General features: G+C 46.5%; 1 pseudogene; it reads left to right on the top strand.

The window, feature by feature from the left end:
* The first annotated feature begins 1,679 nt into the window (after positions 1-1,679).
* Positions 1,680-9,002, top strand: LOC131901679 (leukocyte immunoglobulin-like receptor subfamily B member 3; annotated as a pseudogene).

The following is a 9,002-nucleotide window of genomic DNA, read 5'->3' as shown; positions in this document are numbered from 1 at the left end:
GTGGCTGATATGTAAAATTAAATTAAATTATAAAATTTAAAAAAAGAAAAATATAGAAGATTGAAAAAAATTAAAGATAAGAAATTTGCAATTGCAGGATAATGTGTGTGTGGCTCAGGAGTGTAGTATGTCTCAAGGGTAGTAGAATACTGGAGGCTTTGCCATCAATCCCTTGCACTAAAGAGAAGAGAAAATAAAATATTTTTACTGAGCTCTCTTTCTCTTCAACTAGGTGGCTGAACAGACACCAACATACAGGTCTTTGGTAAAGTCTTGATGGGCAAGACCATTACCCTCAAGGTCTGGCCCAGTGAGTTACTCCATCAAGAATGGCAAGGTTGAGATTCAAGACAATGGAGGCATCCCACCTGACCAGCAGCAGGTAGTATTGCTGCCAGCAGATAGAGGGTGGCTGCACCTTGGCCAACAACAAGGTCCAGAAAGAGTCTCACACTTCAACTGATGCTGTGCCTGTGTGGTGGCATCAAAAAGCCATTCCTTTGCCAGTTTCTCCACAAACACAACTGTAACAAGGCCATGCACTGCTGCTCACAAATGCTGTACATGCCTGCATCCCTGTGTGGTCAACTGCTTCAAAATGTGTGGCCACACCAACAGCCTGCACCTAAAGAATGTCAAATAATGCTGGGACCTTGTTTGGTCCAGGACCCATGGGGTATCATTGGATATTTTTTGCTTGGAGTAGAAGGGCTAAGGAAAGTGATGATGTCGAGATTGGACTAGTGACATGGATTAGTGTATGAGTGCTGCTGCCAACTTTAGTCCTGACTCTGATCTACATTGTGCAAGGAGAAATCTGCCTTCTACACTTGTCCTCTGTCCTCCACGAGTGTCTGCAGCACATTTCAATATACGCACATAAAGAAGAAAATAAGTGTAATTTATTATTATTAAGTGATTGTAATTAAATGAATGTGATTTAAAGTTGTAATAGAAGTACATACATCAAAAAGGAACAAACAACCAGAAATAGTGATGTACATTTGTAAGCCAGCACTTGAGGCTATGAAGAAGACAATTATAAAGTTTATTCCAGGCAGATGTACACAGTGAGACCTTCACAGAAACCTTCAAACATTTTGAATATGAAGAAGAATTTTACATAAAAAGTGTGAAAAGGAATAAAGCAAACCCACACATAAATTTGTATTTAATATGGGTAATGTTCATACATGTCTGCTACCACCTGGTCCCAACAAGGATGAGGATAGATGAGACAGACACTGATGGGATTATGGAAATGTCATCCATCAAAGAATTGACTGCAGAGAGCCGGGCAGTGGTGGCGCATGCCTTTAATCCCAGCACTCGGGAGGCAGAGCCAGGCGGATCTCTGTGAGTTCGAGGCCAGCCTGGTCTCCAAAGCGAGTTCCAGGAAAGGCGCAAAGCTACACAGAGAAACCCTGTCTCGAAAAATCAAAAAAAAAAAAAAAAAAGAATTGACTGCAGAGTCTACTAACTGACCTAGCCACAGCCTTGGGGAAGTCAGAGCCTGGTGCCTGAGGAGGGCACTTCCGCTTCCTTTGAGGCTACTGCAATACAACCAAATCATGGGGAGTGCCCAGCCTCCAGATGCCACACCCTGTGTTTCTTGTCTCTCCAGACAGTCTCTGTAGCTCTGCCCATAAGCACAGTTGCAGCCTCCAGGAGGAGATGCCATGACCTTCACCTTCACAGCCCTGATCTATATGGGTGAGATGTGGAAAGGTGGACCAGACACTGTGGGCTAAGAATAACGATGCCCCACAGCCCAGCATTGGTTCACTGGGTAACCGCAGGATCTCAGGAGGTTTTGAAGAGGGGAGGAACTGCTTAAGCTTCAGGGACAAACCTCTCACAGGGAACTCTCTTCCAGGATTGACTCTGGGCCTCAGGACCCCAGTGCTGGCAGGTGAGTGAGTGTCTGCAGCTGTCCTGACCTTCACTTCTCATCATTCCTGCAGCCATGCCTGGGCAGTGAGGATGGAGAACAACACATGTGTGCTGCCCCTGGGGATGGCTGGAGGGTTGGGGTTGGGTCTGCAATCAGATGATTATTGTCCTAGGTCCTAGCTGCTCTTTTCCTTGCAGGAGCCCTCCCTAAGCTTGTCCTCAGAGTACAGCCAGGCTCTGTGGTCTCTGAGAATATGACAGTGACCTTCTTGTGTGAGGGGACCACAGGAGCAAAAGAGTACAGTCTCTACAAAGATGGACACAAATATTTAAGACACACAGAGATTGCACAGACTCCTAAGGACAAGGCTGAATTCTCAATCTCAAAAATAGACCACAAACATGCAGGACGATATTGCTGTCACTACAGGACCTGTGATGGATTGTCAGAGTTCAGTGACTCCCTGGAGCTGGTGGTGACAGGTGAGAGGACTCAAAGGGTCTCTAGCCTGAGGCTTGACTGGCATGAAGTGGGTCTGATAACAGAATGGCTCCCACCTCACAACCCAGGAGAACAATGAGGCCTTGAGGACATTTAACTGATTCCTCCTTCTCTCCTAGGAGCCTACAGCAAACCCAGTCTGTCAGCCAAGCCTAGTCCTGTGGTGACTGAAGGAGGGAATGTCACCCTCCAGTGTGTCTCAGGGCAGTCATATCACAGTTTTGTTCTGATGAAGGAAGGACCACAGAAGCTCTCCTGGATGCTGGACTCACAGTATAACCGCCATACTAGACAGTTCCAGGCCCTGTTCTCTGTGGGCCCTGTGACCCCCAGTCAAAGGTGGACATTCAGATGCTACAGCTTTAAGAAGAACAGACCACAGGTGTGGTCAGAACCTAGTGACCCCCTGGAGCTCCTGGTCTCAGGTGAGGAACCCTAGCTTTTCCCTAGAATAACGTTGAAATTATGCATATGTTCAGGGAGGCCTTTGTGTGTGGTGTGTGTGAGGAACCATGGCTCCTGAGTCATTGACACAGTACATAGCAGACATAAGATACAGAATCCAAGGCAGAAAGTGACAGCAGCGTCCAGGAGGTCCAGGACAGAGATGAATCCTTATGGGGTCTTCTGTTTCTCTGGATCAACTCATTTAACATCCACAATAGCTCTGGGGACCCACCAGAAGAGAGGGGGAAGGGCTGCAGGAACTGGAGTCTTCAGGACATCAGGAGAACACGGCCCACGTAATCAAGTAAGCAGGGATCATGAGGGCTCACAGAGACTGAAACAGTGAGCGCAGAGCCTGCATGGGTCTGCCCTAGGTCCTCTGCACACAAGCTGTGGTTGTTTACATTGGATGTTTTGGCTTGGTTTGGTTTGGTTTGGTCTTTTAGAGTTCCACTATGTAGTGTTATCTGGTCTGGAACTCACTCGGTAGACCAGGATGGTCTTGAATTCACAGAGATCTACCTGCATCTCTTTCCTGAGTTCTGGGATTAAAGGCATGCACCACCACTGCCTGGCTAGCTTGGGGTTTCTGTTAGATTCATAACAATGGGAGTGGGGATGTCTCTGACTCTTTTGCCTGCACATGGGATCTTTTCCCTCCTACTGGGTTACCTTGTCCAGCCTTAATATGAGGGTGTGTGACTAGTCTTATTGCACGTTGTTATTCTGTGTTAAGTTGATAGCACCAGAAAACCTGTTCTTTCTGAAAGGAAACAGAGGAGCAGTGGATCTGGGGGAGAGGGCAGGTGGGGAGGCTGCTATCAGGATGTATTGTATCAGAGAAGAACAAATTAAAAAGAAAAAAGTGCCATCTGCCTGTGTGACTTTATCTGTGCCACATTCAGACAGACCCAACTTCTTCTCTCCTACTTCCTTGCAGGGACCCTCAACAAACCCACCATCAAGGCTGAGCCAGGCTCTGTGGTCACTTATGGAAGTGCTGTGACCATCTGGTGTGAGGGGACCATGGATGCAGAAATATGTGTTCTGCATAAAGAGGAAAGCCAGAAAACCTGGAGCACACAGACCCCAGAGAAGCCTGAGAACAAGGCCATGTTCTCCATCCCTTCTGTGACACAGCAACATGGGGGACAATATCACTGTTACTGTTACAGCTCAGCTGGCTGGTCAGAGTGCAGTGACACCCTGGAGATTGTGGTGACAGGTGAGGGGACAGTCAGCATCTCCATACTAGGCTCTGCTCTTATGTTTTTCCCCTCCCAAAGCCTAGCCCTGGAGCGCATTGTGGCTGTGTGATCCCATGCGATAGTCTGTTTCTCTCTCTCCTAGGAATCTACTACAAGAAACCCCACCTGACAGCCCTGCCTAGCCCTGTGATATCCTCAGGAGGGAATATAACTCTCAAGTGTATCTCATGGGTGGGATATGACAAGCTCATTCTCACCAAGGAAGATCAGAAGTTCCTCAGCTCTATGAACTCACAGTATATACACAGTATTAGGCAGTACCAAGCCTATTTCTTCATAGCTTCTATGACCCAAGATCAGATAGGGACATTCCAATGTTATGGCTACTACAATGATACCCCACAGTTATGGTCAGTACCTAGTGACCACTTGAAAATACACATCTCAGGTAAGTCATCCCCATCATTGATCAATCATTTCTTGACACCCTAAGCCCTTTGCCATGGACCTGTCCCACTGGGTAGTTGTTGGTAGATAGTGGTAGAGGAAAAGCCTAGTGGCTGAGCCAGAGGCCTACTCCTGGGGAGAAGCAGTGACATGTGCAGGGCAGGATGGAAGGGGATAAGTATTTGGTAAAACCAGCTCCTCAATCACTAACCTGTCACCTTCCCTCTAGGCCTGTCCAGGAAGCCCTCCTTGCTGACTCACCAAGGCTGTATCCTGGACCTTGGAAAGAGCCTCACCCTTCAGTGTTGCTCTGACATCAACTATGACATTTCTTCTGTACAAGGTAGGAGAAGACAACCTGACTGAGCACTGGAACCAACAAACCAAGACTGGCTTCTCTTTGTCCAACTTCACACTAGATTCTGTGAGCAGCTCTACTGGAGGCCAATACAGATGCTATGGTGCAAACAACCTTTCCTCTGAGTGGTCAGCCGCCAGTGACCCCCTGGACATCCTGATCACAGGTGAGGAACCAAGAAGTTTCAATCAGGTACTTAGCCTCTGCATAGGCTGTCATGGGGAAGTCTAATAGCTGATGCCTGGGATAAATGACAGAGCTCTTATTAGGGAACAGATGCAGATGTATGGGAGCAGGAAATGGGCTCAGGCAGAGAAAAGAGACAGAGTCCCAGGTGCTCAGGGCAGACCCAGGTGAGGTGTCAGCTCAGAACATTGAAGGCAGCCTCTCATCCTCCCTCTTCTCTTTAGGACAGCTTCCCTTCAGTGCTTCCCTCTCAGTGAAACCTAACTCCACAGTACACTCTGGAGACAATGTGACCCTGCTGTGTCTGTCAGTCAACATACAAAGTGGACACTTTCATTCTGTCCAAGGAGGGAGCAGACCACCAACCCCAGCGACTAAAATTAACGTTTCAAGTTTGAGAGTTCCAGGCAGAATTCTCCATGAGTGCTGTGACCTCTGAGCTCTCGGGCACCTACAGGTGCTATGGTTCTTGGGACTCATCTCTCTACCTGTTGACACAAGCCAGTGACCCTTTGGAGCTCACGGTCTCAGGTGAGGTGACCCTCAACTCTCAGGGTGACTTACAGTCCAAACCCTACGACAACCCTTGACTTGGGTGGGATTAAGGGGACAATAGGAAGGTTAGTCAGAAGGCATTTTCCCTGCCAGAGAAGTGGATGCCAGCAGTGGTCCTTCTACTAATGTCCACTTCATCCTCTATTGTAATCTTGGTTTGGCGTAGACAGCATGAGAGTTGTGGGGATGTTACAGAGCAGATGTAAAAGAGTGAGCAGAGGCAGGTCTCTCGGTTAGCATCTAACTTTCATCCTACACTTGTTCTTTTCCTAGAATCCATTAGACCTTCCAGCCTACCACCCTCAAGGCCTATGCCAACACCTGGTGAGTATCAAGCCCTTTGGTGCAGGGTGTATGCTCCATCTCCAGGGATCCTACTGGCTCATAGGCCATAAAAGTCCTCATGTCTCTGTCGCTTCAACTTCTGAGTGTGGGAGGCAAACAGATCCCCACAGAGACCCCAGAATCTCAGGGTTTAGTTTGTGCTATAGAAGGTGCCATCCAGAGAGAGAAAGATGTTTAGGCTCAGTCTGGAGGATGGACCAGGAGGGTAGGTAGAGAACAGGAAACCCGGACACTCACCTCCCCACCCCTCCACTAAGATCCTGAGAACACAACTCTCAGCCACGTGCAGTCAGGCCCCAGAAGGCTATATAAAGACCCTACTAGAGTGAGTGGCCCTGATGGACAATAGATACTTGTGGACTTGACACAGCTCTTTCTGGAGATGATAAATTGGGCAACTTCTTCCATTTCTGGACTGCTGCTTCTCTGCATATAAAAGGTAGAAGTGTGGCCCACTTTAAGTTGCTTCAGTGCTGGCCTTGGCAGTGACTTCTCCTGACAGAAGAATCCTCCAGAACCTTATTCTGCAGTGTATCTCTCCCACAGTGGCTATGGTATGTTAGGTACCATATGGTTATGGTATGGTTAAGTACACAGCCATGGCAGGGCATCCAGGCTATCTTCTTTCTAGATTGTGAGCATATTTCCAGTATTCTCCATGATTTCTGTGACCTCCTGTCTCAGTAGCACCTACAGGCATTACGGGATATGTCAACTCATCTCTGTACCTGTTGTCATGTGCCGTTATCCTTGTGGAGTTCATGATCCCAGTTGAGGTGGTCCAGGTATTTCTGAGATAAAGAGTTATATCAGCATTCTTCATTTAAAACAATTGTTGACGGGCTGGAGAGATGGCTCAGAGGTTAAGAGCACTGACTGTTCTTCCAGAGGTCCTGAGTTCAATTCCCAGCAACCACATGGTGGCTCATAACCACCTTTAATGAGATCTGGTGCCCTCTTCTAGCCTGCAGTCATACATGCTGTATACATAATAAATAAATAAATGTTTAATAAACAAAACAAAACAAAAAAAAACAATTGTTGACTAGGATTGGGTTACAAATGCTGCAGAGATTCAGTCAGATGGATACTCACCTTCATGATGGTGGAGGCCAACATGGATATTCCTAGGAATACTCACTACAGTCCCTGTTAATGGAATTCAAAAGGTATCACATAGTCTGAAAGAGCATCTTTTAGAGGCCACAGTCAGATATAGGCTACTAAGCAGAAACTGGTCCCCAGGGACAACCTCTGCTCATCACCCTTCAGTTGTCAGTATTCACAGACCCTTACTGTCAGGGCATGTATGACCCACAGTGTCTCCAGTGGAGGATGTAGCTTTGTTGTAATAAGTACAGGTCCTGCTATATTTCCCTTTTGTTCAAAACAGATCCACAGCCACAGCTCAACCTTATCAGATAGAATTTGTCATGAGAACCTGAAAATAACAATGATCACATTAAGCAAAATAAAATCCCGAAGTCTCAATCAAAACCTGCTCCTTTGTGGAGTCTGCAACATTTCACTTCAGGGTGAAATAGAGAAACTGAGACAAATGGATTCGCCTTCTTTTGAGAGGTGACAGCTAAGAAAGTCTTCTGCCTGCCCTTGGTGTGCTCATCTGAACAAGAAGTTTGGGGATAGAGCTGCCAGGGGCTGTACACAACTTCCCCTGACTCTCCTAAAGTGATGAAAGAGCTGCACCACACTCTCCTCACACTACAGCCATCCTGTTTGTCTCAGTAACTACTATTTGTAAAGATGACAAAAGTAATGTTTAGATATGTCAGTCTTGGCATCTATACTTAGTATGGGCTAGCCATGCCTTTAGGAGAAATACTAAGTGAAAGCCCAGTGGCTTCCCATCTACTATCTTTACTGGTTCACACACACACACACACACACACACACACACACACACACACACACACACATCTTCTTTTGAGAGCCAGGATTGCAAAACACTGCATGGCACTCCCCCACACCTTGGTCCTGCATTTTGGAAGTGATATGTGAAACAAAAGAGATGGATAACAATCTACATCAGAAGGATGTGCTCCTACCTGAACTGGACATAGAGAAATTTCTTGGTCTGATGTGGTGAGAAACATCTGGGAAAGTTTGTTAACAAGACACAGGATCTCAACCTTAGTAGAAACCATATCTCATCTCTGGGGCAATAAGGTAGTTCCTCCTCAACCACCCCTTCATGGTCTCTGGGTACTCAGAAGAGATCAGGGGAATGCTCAGGTCACAGGAGATATGGGAGAGTCTAAGTGTGACAATGGAAAAAACACTCGGCAAAAACACCCATTTAGGAAATCATCCCAGACTGAGGATGTGAGTCCACATAACCTCTGCTGAGTTCACCACAGACACCACACTCAGAATGGTCTGTGGCTGCTCAGTGCAGTGACTTGGGATCAGGGCCAGAAATGTTTTAATAATTTATTCTACTCTGAATTTGACGTTTTCACTGGTGTTTGCACAGTGGTGCTAAACAACAGTAACTAGTAAGAATAAGGGAGGGAACCCAGCTTTGCCAGGGGAAAGAGCTGTTCCAGAACTTCATGAGTTTATAGGATGAGAATGATGGGTATTTTACAGTAAATGAGCAGAATGCAGATGAAACACTCAGGTCTCCTAAGCATAAGCACATCTTACTCCTCTTCTTCTGTTCTCAGCATCAGTTGAGACTATCAGCCCATCCTAGGACATTCCCAATCTCAAGAGAGTTGCATAAAGAGAATTCAAAGTCATAGCACTGAAAACAGAGGGTCAAGTTCTGTCCAATGAAGACATGATCCCTAGCTGGACATTTAGTTATCTTTGGAACATTTAGTTATCTTGGGGAATTTTAGTTATCTTGAGAAAGTTTTGACTGTCCCTAACCTCTGTAACTTCTTTGTCCACAACCACAGCCTCAGAGAACCAGGATCACACACTGGAGAATCTCATCAGGATGGGGATGGCTGTCATGATCCTCATAGTCATTGGGATTCTCATTTTTGAGGGTTGGTAGAGCCATAGACAGGCCCAACATGTAGCTGGGATATAA

This window comes from Peromyscus eremicus, unplaced genomic scaffold (genome assembly GCF_949786415.1).
Source record: "Peromyscus eremicus unplaced genomic scaffold, PerEre_H2_v1 PerEre#2#unplaced_218, whole genome shotgun sequence".
In the NCBI taxonomy this organism is placed as follows: domain Eukaryota; kingdom Metazoa; phylum Chordata; class Mammalia; order Rodentia; family Cricetidae; genus Peromyscus; species Peromyscus eremicus.
Note: the sequence above shows the minus strand (reverse complement) of the source record. Positions and strands in the feature narration are given on the sequence as shown.